Genomic DNA, 13,873 nt, shown 5'->3' on the forward strand with positions numbered 1-13,873 from the left:
CATCCTATAATAACGGACATTTTTTATTGATTTAAGCGTACATGTATGCCAATACTTGGGAATCGTTTGGTAAGCGGGATGGGATAAACAAGGATATCACAAGTATTGGGATATCTACAACCAAATACGGGAAAAAATAATCCAGCAATTTATCTCGAGATTATTATCCTCATCCCGCAGACCAAATAACCCCTTAATGTGCTAAGAAGCATTAGATTATGAAAACCAGAAATCAATTATTTTCTTGTGGAGATCTAGGAGGAGTTTGATATTCTTCTAAATGCCTCTGCTCATGTGTGGCAAAGGAGACTGAATCTCTAATACGCAAGAAATCACCTTTCTCATGTGCTCTGTTGTCCTTTGCTCGAGCGTGCTTCTTTCTTTTTTTCATTTATTTTTCCCATTTCCAACTCTAGAGAGACGTGTATACTCACAATCTATTTCTTTGAGTTTCTGCTCATAAGCCTTTAACGTAATAAGGTCCAAATGCGTGCCCAACGTAATTTAGGATTTCAATTTTAATATTATAAACAGGGTATGAGGATTACTAGTACTGGTGGGGGTACTCGTGTAAAGGAGTTGGCAAATTCGTCTAAATTTTTATCTTGCCAATCCTCTAAGAGTTACTTTGACATCAGTATTAAATGAACATTACTAGAGTTTGAGGCTATTTCTGTAAATAAGCTTACTCTTACCCATTTTCTAAAATTTACTTTGGCATCAAGTTGTACAATCCAGTTCGTTGCATAATCTTATTCCTCCAACGACTCAGATGTCAAATGACAACCGTCCTGAGCCTATCCCGTCGAGTAAACATCTCACTAGTTTTTCAGCATTGAACATCTCACTACTTTGAAAAGAACTCGATCCTTCTTATTTTTCAAAGTAGTTAGCCAATAAAAGGAACAACTTTTAACAAATGCAATCGAGGATACGAATAAGCAGATTTTTCTTTTAAAGTAAATTTTAACATCACATGGCTACTTTTTGTTATTGCTCCTGCATTGGTCCTTTGTTTTCTTTTAACAACTAATTATTAGCCAGACGAGCTAAAACTTAGATGCTGATGTTTAAAGCGAGCATCCCGCATTTCCCAGAATAGAAGATAGTAGAAAGCAAGTTTGCCTAAGCGTGGTAATTGACATAATAATATATTTACATTTATTCTTTTCAAGAATATACATGCACATCCTTAAAACACGGCCAATACTAACCTAATACACACACAAATATCATGCTATGAATAACATTAGACACAGTGATACCAGATCAGCTGCTTCTTCATGCTGATCGCTTGAAGCAGTGACCTCTGTGCTTGGCAATCCCAACAACTAAAGGATATTAAAACAACAATAGGATACCTATAAGTTTACTCACAGCAATCGTTAACTAACCAACTTGTTAAGATGGCCTCATGATTCAGTAGGATTCAGTTAAATCTGGGCATTGAGCTCCAGATTGGCCTCCGACATCATCCACCTATCACAGGAAAGGTTTGTTGGCATCTATTTATCCTTTGCAGGTAAGAAATAACGAGTAATACCCAAATCCCTTTTCACTGTATTAGATCGCTTCTGAGGCCTGAGCCATGCCTGTACCTCTTCTTGAATTTGTTGTGGTAACTCGTTCAACACATCCTGGTCAATCTCATCAATGTCATAACTCCAGGAAGGCCTTTTCAGTTTATTCTGGCTACAAAGACGAGCATCGACGCTAGACTCACCTCTTGCAAGTGAATTTTGTTGAAGTAGTTCACTTTGACGGTCTGCACAAATATAAATACAAGTAAGAGGCCTAATACTCCCTGCTCTAGATATATCTGACATCCTTTTCCATTTTAGGACGTCCCACAATGTTTTGACTACATTTCACAAATAGTATTTATCTGATATTTTCTCCATTTCATCTTATATGATGGTATTTGATTGAACGAATTTTAAGATATTAGGTTGAGTTTTACATTAACTTAGTGATGGTAATAATGAAGTAATGGTTGAAAAGTTCGTTTGATACAGAAACATCACACCAAAGTTCAAAAGTTAAATAATTTAATTATTTGAATTCAAAAATGTGAAAGACGTATAAAATGGAACGACGTCCAAAAAGTGTCATAATTTGAACTGAGGGAGTACAACTCTTAAAGCTTCAAATTCATTTAATTATTCAGATTTAATATTTGGTGTGATATGCTAATTATTCGACTATTACTTGAATATATTCTACCACTACCACTAAGTCAAATAACATCTTAAACACCATGTTAAGCCAAACACGAGAACACGATCATGTAAAACGACAGGGGAGAGTAAAATGGAAAGAGAACGGAAAAAGATCACACTAGCTGGTGAATCTGTTACCTGACAAGCAGGATGATTCGCTTAGCTTACTAGTGCTAGCATGATCTCCTGTTAAGAGAGTCCCAGAATGTTGACTTTGAAAATATCGTGAGATTGTCAACATTCCCTGATATAGCAATAGCAAAAGAAGCTTAAAAACAGTTTTCTGAAGCAATCAAAACAAAGATTACTTATCAATATTTGTATGCTGGACATTTACTCCAAGACAATTTTGAGGCATCAACTCCAAACATGGTGCCTCACAATCTGAAAGGGGTATAGGTGAAACTGATACCACTGATTCAGTGGCTGAGATCATTGATGACTTCTTTCCAGTGCAGCAAAGGTGTGCATACCTTATATGACCTCTTTTTATATGTGAAGCATTTGCATAGCAAGGTATAGAAGGAGAGGAAAGATCTGTTTGATAACCTTTTTTGATAAAGTAAGATCTCTTTGATAAACATTCTGATGCTTATGTTCTCTAACTTGACCTAATGTTTAGATTATAGAAATTTCTAACTTGACCTAATGTTTAGATTATAGAAATATGATCTCTATCAACCAAAAGAGATCTATCAACCTCATGAAGATAAATCTATTAGATGTTCTTAGGCAGTTGCATATTGAGTCTTCTCCTTCATACATATTGTTGAAGGTATAAATAATTAAAAAACCTAAATCTTAGTACCCAAGTAATAAGCTTTACTACGACATATATACTACAGTAAAGTAAAACATACTTGAACAAGGAAAGTGCAGAGAGGAAACCTAAATCTGACTACTCAAACAATCTGTCATCGTAAAGTCATGGAATAGAAAAATGCACAGTTCATACAAAAAGTAAAAGAGCAACAATATTGAAAAGGACAATACAACAACAACAAGCCCAGTATAATCTCACTATGTGGGGTCTGGGGAGGGTAGAGCGTACGCAGACCTAACCCTCACCTTGAAAGGTAGGGCGGCTGTTTCCGAAAGACCCTCGGCTCAAGAGAGGAGAGAAAGAAAGACAAGACAAGACAAAAGGTTAGATATGCTCAAGCGTATCGAAAACAATATGAAAGCAAGGAATAACAAAGCAAGAAAGTCATGGTAAAAGGAGAATTAACTGCTATAAATAATTATGAAAATGAAAACAATGAAGGTAAATAAGTCATTATAAACCAACAGATACTCGCAGAAATCAAGAGACAAGGAACTATACAACAACATAACTACCCTCAAGGGAGGATAAACGCGACTACCTACTATCCTTCTACCCTAATATGAGTCCTCCATACCCTCCTATCTAAGGTCATGTCCTCCGTAAGCAGGAAATGTGCCATGTCCTGTCTAATCACTTCCCCCCAATACTTCTTCGGCCTACCTCTACCTCTTCTGAAGCCATCACTGGCCAACCTCTCGCACCTCCGCACTGGGGCATTTTCATCTCTCCGCATCACATGCCCAAACCATCTCAGCCTCGCTTCCCGCATCTTGTCTTCCACTGAGGCTATTCCAACCTTGTCTCGGATGACTTCATTCCTAATCCTATCACTCCTAGTGTGCCCACACATCCATCGCAACATTCTCATTTCCGCCACTTTCATCTTCTGAACATGAGATTTCTTGAGTGGCCAACACTCCGCCCCATACAACATAGTTGGTCTAACCACCACTTTGTAGAACTTGCCTTTAAGTTTCGGTGGCACCTTCTTGTCACACAACACTCCAGAGGCAAGCCTCCATTTCATCCATCCTGCACCAATACGATGTGTGACGTCATCATCAATCTCCCCATTTCCTTGTATAATAGACCCAAGATACTTGAAACTATCTTTCTTCTGTATGACCTGGGTGTCAAGCTTCACTTCCACGTCAGCCTCATGTACTTTATCACTGAACTTGCACTCCAAGTACTTTGTCTTGGTCCTACTCAACTTGAACCCTTTAGACTCCAGAGTTTGTCTCCAAACCTCCAGCTTAGCGTTAACCTCGCTGCGAGACTCGCCAATCAGGACTATGTCATCTGCAAATAACATACACCATGGCACCTCACCTTGAATTTGCCGCGTCAATCCATCGATCACCAAGGAGAAAAAATGGGCTAAGAGTTGATCCCTGATGCAACCCCATCACCACTGGGAAGTGCTCTGAGTCTCCTCCCAAAGTCCTTACCCTGGTCTTGGCCCCATCATACATGCCCTTGATCACCCTAATGTACGCCACAGGTACACCTCTAGCCTCCAAGCATCTCCATAGAACCTCTCTCGGCACTTTGTCGTATGCTTTTTCTAGGTCAATGAAAAGGACAATGGGGAATAAAAAAAGCCTACGCATTTAAAGAAAGCTAAATGGGTAAGGAGAAACTGGAAATACAGTCAATACACAGCTAGGATCCATGAGATAAGTACTTATACCAATGAAATAACAGAATGGATTTTGGAACCTTTCCTTTGTTTGACTTCTTCCCTTCCTCCGACTCTAAAGTATCTCTAATCTTTTCAGTAAGATAGTCTCCGCTTGATTCAGTCTGATCTTTCTCCCATCCCCGATACACTTCAGCATCTAAAGTAGCATTGAAAAGTAATAGTAAAACCAAAACGGGGAAGAAGCAAAAGATAAGGAAATATTTACCGAAATTTTAGCTATTAGAACGAATAGGAAGAAGTACCTGGTGAAGAGCATATCGAAGTCTCTTTATCTGGCAGCTGCTCAGATGGCCAAAAAAAAAAAAAAAACAAAGCCCTGGTCAAGATGACCCTAGATTGTAACTGTGTTGCACCATAGAAGACCATCAAAATGGAAAATACAGAAAGCATGCATATCACTGTATCACTGAATGTTGAAAGACCAGGTCTATTAAGTAATTTATTATAGCATAAAATGGATTATGTCTGAATCAGGATTTGGAAACATTATGTTGTATGGATGATGTTCTTGTATTAAACCAACACAGATTCAAATAAATAAGAATGACATCAGACCTTTTCTTTATTCATCTCCTTGTCCTCTTCCTGCCTGTCCAGTGGCAAGGAATGTTTAGTCTCTGTATCTTCCTCACAATGTGCTATCCATGGCTCCGTTGACCGCAATGTCGCATGACCTCCACTTCCTAGACAGTTCTCTTGTAAATTTCAGTTCCAAAAGGTAATCAATTAAAAAAAGAAGGCCAACAGACAAATAAAGGTAATAACTAGCATCACGGCATACAACCTGAAGGTGACAAAAGCGGAGCATCTTGGATAAGCTTTTCGCCGGATAGTTTAACTTGAGGGCAGGTATCCTCTTGGTTATGAAAATAATTCATAATAGATCGTGTACCCTGCCAAAAGATTTAACTAGCAGAATTTAATACCATTACACTAAGCATTTGCAAGAAGTACTACACCAACCAAGAAATGTAATGAAAAAGAAATCTCAGTTAAAGCTAAACAACAGGAAAACTTAAGCAAGATTTGGGGTGTCGTAAGACATTTCAAGAAATTGTTTATCTGATTCACTTTCATGGGTCCAAGCTTTCTTAACTGAACTGTCAAATAACTAGAGGCAGAAACAACCGGCGAAAGAGAAAAATTGGAACAACCGGCGGGGATAAGAAGTTGTACAGACTAGCCAAGAGGGAGAGGGAGGGCACGTGACCTAGATCAAGTGAAGTGCATCAAGGACGAGGACGGCAAAGTACTGGTGGATGAAGCTCTCATTAGACGAAGATGCCAGTCATACTTCCATAAACTCTTGAACGAAGAAGGAGACAGAGATATAGTGTTGGGAGAGTTGGAGCACTCCGAGAAGCACCGCGATTTTGGGTATTATAGGTGTATAAAGGTTGAGGAGGTTAAGGGTTAGGCTCGTAGGATGCGCAGCGGAAGAGTGACATGGCCAGATGAGATTCCGGGGGAATTTTGGAAGAGCGCAGGCAGGGCAAGTTTGGAGTGGCTGACTGGGCTGTTTAATGTCATTTTTAAGACGGTGAGGATGCCCGAAGAATGGAGAGGGAGTACGATGATTCCGTTGTACAAGAATAAGGGTGATATTCAGAGTTGCAATAACTATAGGGGTATCAAACTGCTAAGCCACACTATGAAAGTTTGGGAGAGAGTTGTGGAGATGAGGGTGAGGAAAGGCGTGTCTATTTTCGAGAATCAATTCGGATTCATGCCGGGGCGCTCAACTACAGAAGCAATCCATCTTGTAAAGAGACTAGTGGAGCAGTATAGGGAGAGGAAGCGGGACTTGCAAATGGTGTTCATTGACCTAGAAAAGTCATACGACAAAGTGCCAAGGGAGGTTCTTTGGACATGTTTGGAGCGTAGAGACGTTCCTGTGGGGTAAATTTGGGCAATCAAGGACATGTATGAAGGTGCCCAGACAAGGGTTCGAACAGTGGGAGGGGACTCGGAGCACTTTCCAGTTTTGATGGGGTTGCACAAGGGATCAGCTCTTAGCCCGTTTTTATTTGCTTTGGTGATGGATGGATTGACGCGGCAAATCCAAGGTCAAGTGCCATGGTGTAGGTTATTTGTGGACGACATAGTTCTGATTGACGAGACTCGCAACGGAGTTAATGCTAAGCTGGAGTTTGGAGACAAATCCTGAAGTCTAAAGGGTTCAAGTTGACTCACACCAAGACCGAGTACTTGGAGTGCAAGTTTAGTGGCGAGACGTCCGATGTTGGAGTCGAGTTGAAGCTCGGTACCCAGGCCATCCAAAAGAAAGGAAGTTTCAATTATCTTAGGTCTATTATTCAAGGAAATGGGGAGATTGATGATGATGTCACACATCGTATTAGTGCAGGGTGAATGAAGTGGAGACTAGCATCAGGAGTCTTATGTGACAAGAAGGTGCCACCGAAACTTAAAGGCAAGTTCTACAAAGTGGTGATTAGACCAACTATGTTATGGGGCAGAGTGTTGGCCAGTCAAGAATTATCACGTTCAGAAGATTAAAGTAGCGGAAATGAGGATGTTGCGATGGATGGGTGGCCATACTAGGAGGGATAGGATTAGAAATGATGATATTTGGAACAAGGTAGAAGTGGCATCGGTGGAGGACAAGGTGCAGGAAGTGGGATTGAGGTGGTTCGAACATGTGAAGAAGAGATGTCTGGATGCCCCAGTAAGGAAGTGTGAGAGGTTGGCTATGGAAGGTTTCAGGAAAGGTAGAGGTAGACCGAAACAGTACTGGGGAGAGGTGATTAGACAGGACTTGGCGCAGTCCCAGCTTACCGAGGACATGACATTAGATAGCGGGTTTTGGAGGCACGGATTAGAGTAGAAGATTAGTAGGTAGTTGAGTATGTCACACTTATCCTTCTATGCTAGTAGTCGTAGTATTACTCTTGTAGTTTCTTGCTCGTCGATTTCTGTTACTATTTGTTATTTCTTCTACTTTGACTATTGTATTACTCTGTTTTCATGATTGTTCGTTATTCCTTTATCATCTGGCTTTGAATTGCTTGTTCCTATGCCGAGGGTCTACCGGAAACAGCCTCTCTACCTTGGTAGAGATAAGGTCTGCGTACATTTTACCCTCCCCAGACCCCACTTTGTGGGATTTCACTGGGTATGTTGTTGTTGTCTTCTTCATTAGTAGCACCACTCAGCTGCACTTGACCCACTTAAACTACCTTATTTAGCAACAAAGAAACTAAGTTTTTCATCCTTTCCTCTTCAAATAAGCTTGAACTAAGTAAACTCCTTAGGTCATTTGGACGTTTCTTTTGGATTCTAATTCACCATAAATAGATTTCATGGCACTTCCTCTTGTTTATTTGATCCTCATAGGCTTTAATCCAAGATTATCTTTTTGTTTATCTTTGCTTCCGCACAACAACATTTATAGGTAACTCAGCCAGTACATGTAATACAGTTCACCTTAAAGGAACTTCTAGCACAGAAGATATAACTCATTGCATGAATATTCATTCTTTCAAGGTTATGTTTTAATAATAGTGCAATTTCACCCCATAGCTGCTTCAAAGATCTGAACATATTCAAACTGGGAAATAAACAACAAAAATAGAATATATATGGAAAATATAAAAGGCTGCTTCGAGTTAGAATAGAGTTTCATATTCACTTTCAACAAAGTAACCACCGTAATGTTATCAGCAGTCATAAACGTAATCCAGATTTGAAAAGCAAAAAAAAAAAACTCTATGAGGCATATACACCGCGATAGGATTTTTTTCAGCAACAACAACACTGCCATTATGCTGGAAACTCATTTGACCAAGTTTATTAACTCAAAAATAATTGCTTTTTGATATGATTCTCATTGGCTCGAGTGCATTTATAGAGCCTATGATTCGTGGTGGAGCTCAACTTAGAGTCTATGATCTTCATTGGAGTTTATTCACCACATTTGGAGCGTTTCAAAGGGTCTCAAGTGTGTATTTCCACACTACACACTTGATGATGATCATTGATGAGAGCCAAGTCTCTACGAGCTTCATAGAGGTGGAATCCTACAAGGTTTGGGAGATTGCTTGGTTGGGAGATTTAGAGCTCGAGGTGGCTATTTGCGCAAAGGGCTATTTGTGCAAGTGGCGACTTGGCGCAAGAAGGGTTATGCTTGCAAGAAGGCCATGCATGCAAGGTTGATTAGAGGGTCATCTATGCAAGGAGGGACGTGTTTGGCCATTGAAGGTCAATCCTTGAATTGAAGACTACACTAAGAAGACTAGCCAAACAAGGCCCTTGCCTCATTAATGGCATTTTTGTAATAACTTAGTCTTCTTTAGTCTAGGAGTATAAATACTAGATTTAGACATTTCATTACTCTGATGATGTTGAATGATGAATTGAGAAACTCCTTTGGAGATAGACTGTTTAGTTTAGTAGCTTTAATGGTGGATTCCATTGTTGGTCTTTGAACCTTTAATTCCATTGATTTCACGAAGGGTTGTTCATTTGTGGATTTCAATTGAATTTCTCTTGCCTTGATTTCAAATAGCTTAGGTTCTATTGATTGAATCCGATTGGAAGGGTCTAGGTTTCATAAACTTAGGTTTGTCCATAGATTCATTATCATTAGGGTCTAGTTTCTATCCCTCTATTTCTCATCCCTTTTCTTCAATTCTCATCCCCAATTTCTTGTTATCTTTAATTCCGCGTTTTTGTGATTGATTTGGTGTTTTCCCCAAATCGATTCGTATCACTTTTTGAAGCAGAGACCAGTTAAGAACCTATAAGACAAGTAGCAAAAATGTGATCAACAAGTTAATCCAATTTGAATGGAATCGCGGAGTTCAGGACAATCAATTAGAGAAAGAAAAGCATCACAGAATAAGCTGTAATAAGAAGTTAAGGCATTATTGATTATATCCAAACTGCAACCTGAAAGAGGCAATCAAGAAAAGGGATTTATCATATCAAGTATTAAGTAGCTGTGCAATCCCTTTCTCATATATCTTCTTGAGACAAACCAAAACCATCGCAATTAGCTTCCATTTGTTTGTCGGGTTTAACATCTCAGAGGCTTATACTGTTTCAGACGGGAAAAATAGTCCATGGAGATGTAAACATTGGATATATGTGAATAGTAAAGGATGAATGAAATACATTATAGTTACAAGCAACTTAGAACTTACTGATTGTATAGCTACTATTTTACTGGCTGAAACAGAAAGACCAGTTATTCCCCACCCACTGTTTTGATTTCCGGAAGTCTTCACATTGTACAGGCCAAGATATTCACGCAATCCTGCTTGAAACAGGCTTAGGGCATCTTCCTTAATCTTGGAAGTCCCGTACCTTAATGGACATGATTTTGATGGAAATTTCTTGAACGAATCTGCATCATTTGACTGCACGATAGCACAGATTTAAGTATGCAAGTTCAGGAAACTCTAAATTGCTTACATAAGGGACTTGCAAATAGTCATGTCATCGTGCTGGAGATATGACAAGAAAAGCCAACCTTGTATGCGTGAGCATGTAGAGTAAGAGTATGTGCAATGCGCTTATTCTGTTCTAAATCAGACTGAAGACGCTCACTAAGTTCTTCACATAGTTCACTAAGCCACTTTTCAACCTGGAAAAGGAATAGAGTAGAAGGGAAACATTTAGTAACTCAAAACGAAACTCCGATATAATATAAACAAATAAAGTATGTAAAAATCAGAACATCATTGCTTCTAATTTTTCCCTAGATAAGTTATTTCTAACTGATAAGAGTAAGATAGATCAGTGATCATGCAGAAGATAGGTGTTCAGTTTGAATAAAACTTACAGAAGCAACAGTTTTAAGAGCTCAAGGTCCAGGAAACGTCTTTCCTGAACCATGACTGTTGGGAAGAAGGCGTCCCTTGACCTCTTCCCCATTAATGCCCCTTGCTATATTCCATAACCAGGAACTGTGCAAGTTAAGCATAACAAAGTCAGTAGGTTACAGAGGGTTATCTGATAAGACTAACAGCAAAAGAATTAAATCAGAAGACCAAAACCTGTTGTCATTGGACACTTCAAATTTTAGTCAACCAATTGTAAGGGGAAATCTAAGTTGATCAATCGTAAACTAAATATTTTAGTTCACATTGTTGGAATCTTATAATTGAATACAAAATTGATTTATAGTTATTTTAGGTCACACGAGACTTATTATTTGGTACTCCTCCATTCAAAAAGAATGGCAGGTTCAAAGAAAAGTGTCATTCACCATATGTAATAAGCTAGACCATAATTTTAAAAAATATACATATATCAAAAGAACTACATAAAAACCATTCATTTCTTAATATTTTTGCAAAAAAGTATAAAAACCTATGTATTATGATTTTTATCGTTAAGAAATGTTTTTAAGATGTTAGAAAAATTATATTAAAAAAAGTAGTTTGACTCTACAAATAATAATAGAGGCATCCTCATTGGGATGGAGCGAGTAATATATAATTTCAACTAACGTCAAATGCTTACAGAAAAACTAACCTCTTGTACAACTCTTTTCTATTGGTGTGCATGTTATTAATATTTAATATCAAGCCTGTTCAACTTGTTAGTGGTAGAATCAATTTCTTTGACTTGCCATAGAATTTTAAACGGGACTTAATGTATTACTCTATCATTTTTCTATCTTATTAAACATCCAAATATCTGGTCTCTCAATAATTTTAATTTCGATGACTGAATAAGGTTATCGAGAAATGACATTTGCAGTATGATTTTCAATCAACTTCACTAGCTTTTATCAAGATATAAGAAGTACCTTATTGAAGAAATAAGAACTATTTTCAGGACAAAACATACTTGACCAATCTGATCACGAGTGTCCTACCCGTTTTCTACACACATCAAACAATTTAAGAAAAAGAATCAAAATTATAAAACTGAAGTAGGCGCATATATCAGCTCAGGAACAGAACAGAAGAAGAAGTAACAGAAATAATGATGGATTTAATTGGGAAAACGCAAAAGCAAGGTTATCAGTACAGCCGTGTTTCATTTTATCTTTACCATTCCAAAAAAGTATAGTTGTATTTCCTGTTTAACTTTATTGAGTTTTTTTGGTAAACTTTATTGAGTTATTCCATTAGAAGAGAGAGAGAACAATCTAAGAGGGTATTTGGGTTAGCTTAAAAACTGACCCAACTAGCTTTCAATTACTTTTTGATTTAACAGCTAGTTTGACCAGCTTTTAAGACCCGAACACCCTATAAGACCATATAAATAAATAATTCCACTTAAATTATAAGAATATTACTAAAGTATAGTGAGTTCAGCTATCTTGAGACGAATTGGTCATCAAATTCCTTAGTTTCTTTCTTTTTTTAATTCACAGTTGTAGTAATTCAACTAGTGGACTTTTTTCCTAAGACGAGTCATCCCCAACATTGCCAATGAGAGACGGACAAAGATTTACAAAGACTAACAACACATCTAAGACTGAGAATAGATTATAACCCAGTATTCACTCCATAATAGTCTGGTAGCTTTTCTTCTGAAAACTGGAGCAGATCCCCAACAGTGTTCACACCTAAGTCAATTTGCAAAGAAGTTCCAAGCTTTCCTCCAAGCTGTTTCCTGTGAACAAATTGTGCCCCAAGCCATTGTAAAAGGAATAAAGAAGCCAAAAACACCATTTACATTATAGAAACCATGTGCCACATCACCATAGAGCAGTCAACGGAAAAGACTGAGAATAAACATATAAAAAGTATAGAAAACAACCTCAATAAAATTAAGACATAACTAAGCATCCAACATACTATTAACTGCTCAATAGATGGTAACAAGGTGTCAACAAAGGATTTCTGTGCAAACCCCTACATTTTCTTTATAGGCAAAGTTCCAAGTAATTTGCTGATGGATGAGAAAGGCACCACAGTTTGCTGAGCAGGTTTATTCATTCCACTTGCAAGTTTGGCCAGCATCTGCTCACAATTTCATACTCAAGTTACTAAAAACATTCTTCCAAAACAAATCATCAAATATATATTTATGCATTTCTCATTTAACCGGAGAATTATATCCACCTTATTTTTGTTACAAAATATTAAATATTTCCACCTTATTATGAGCAAGTCTCTTCTAATACTTGCAGCCGAAGTTCTGCAACAATAAAGGCTCCACATGCTAATAACTTATCACGGCGAGTAGCGTCACATATTTTTTGTATGTAAAGTTCATATTAAGTTTCTAGAAAATAATACAACTACAACAATATTGTAACAACTTTCATAAAATATTCAAGGCTTAAAGTTTTCGCTCACAATTTTGTGTGTGAAAATTATATTAAACATTTTGTTCACACATACACATTTCATACATTTTTCATACAACTTTCATATACAAAAATTTGAGGTAATTTTTTAAGCCTTAGAGCAAAAAAAAAAAAATTAAAAAATATATATATAATTTTTTTAAAAAAAATATTTAAAAATTATTTTTAAGAAAAATTAAAATATAGAATGGAAATTTTGTTTGCTATTTTACTAGTTATAACTCTCTTCATTTTGTTTGGCCAACCTCCGTCCTGAGCTCGATGCGGCTAAGGACGAGAACCGTCGCTTGAAGAGTGAACTGTCCGCTATGACCGATTATAACCGGAGCCTTAAGGCTGAAAAGATCGGCCTTAGCCGGGATAAAGCCCAGTTTTCCTCGAGGCTAGATGAGCTCGAGACCACGGTTTCCCGACTCTGGGGGGAGCTGGACTCAGTGAAGGCTGATGCAATGGGCCTGGCCGAGAGGAACCGGCAGCTCGAGTCCGAGGCCGCTTTGTCCAACGAGCGTAGGAGGGTGTTCGAAGAGAAAGCAGAGGAGCGATCTCGGATATGCCAAGGCCTAAGAACCGAGCTCGAGGAGGCGGTTATCGCCAACGACACCCTTAAGGCCGAGCTGGAGGCAGCCACTGGCAGGATAAGTGTCCTTGAGGAGTACCGGGCCAATCTGGAAGCGAAACTGGCCAAGGCTGAGGCCGACTTGGAGGAAACATGGAGAAGTGTTGAGGCGGCTGAGGCTCACACTGCTATTGTTGCCGAGTATGAGAAGTGGAAGTCTCGGCAGATCACCCTCGACCAAGCCGAGCATGGTCTTTCTGATCTTCCGGCCCTGATA

At 38.4% G+C, this 13,873-nt stretch overlaps 1 pseudogene; it reads right to left on the bottom strand.

Annotated features, from left to right (window-relative positions):
* Window positions 1–1,138: 1,138 nt before the first annotated feature.
* The window catches only part of LOC132626343 (DNA polymerase eta-like), a 39,740-nt pseudogene continuing 27,005 nt past the window's right edge, over window positions 1,139–13,873 (bottom strand).

Source organism: Lycium barbarum, chromosome 2, assembly GCF_019175385.1.
Source record: "Lycium barbarum isolate Lr01 chromosome 2, ASM1917538v2, whole genome shotgun sequence".
Taxonomy (NCBI): Eukaryota; Viridiplantae; Streptophyta; class Magnoliopsida; order Solanales; family Solanaceae; genus Lycium; species Lycium barbarum.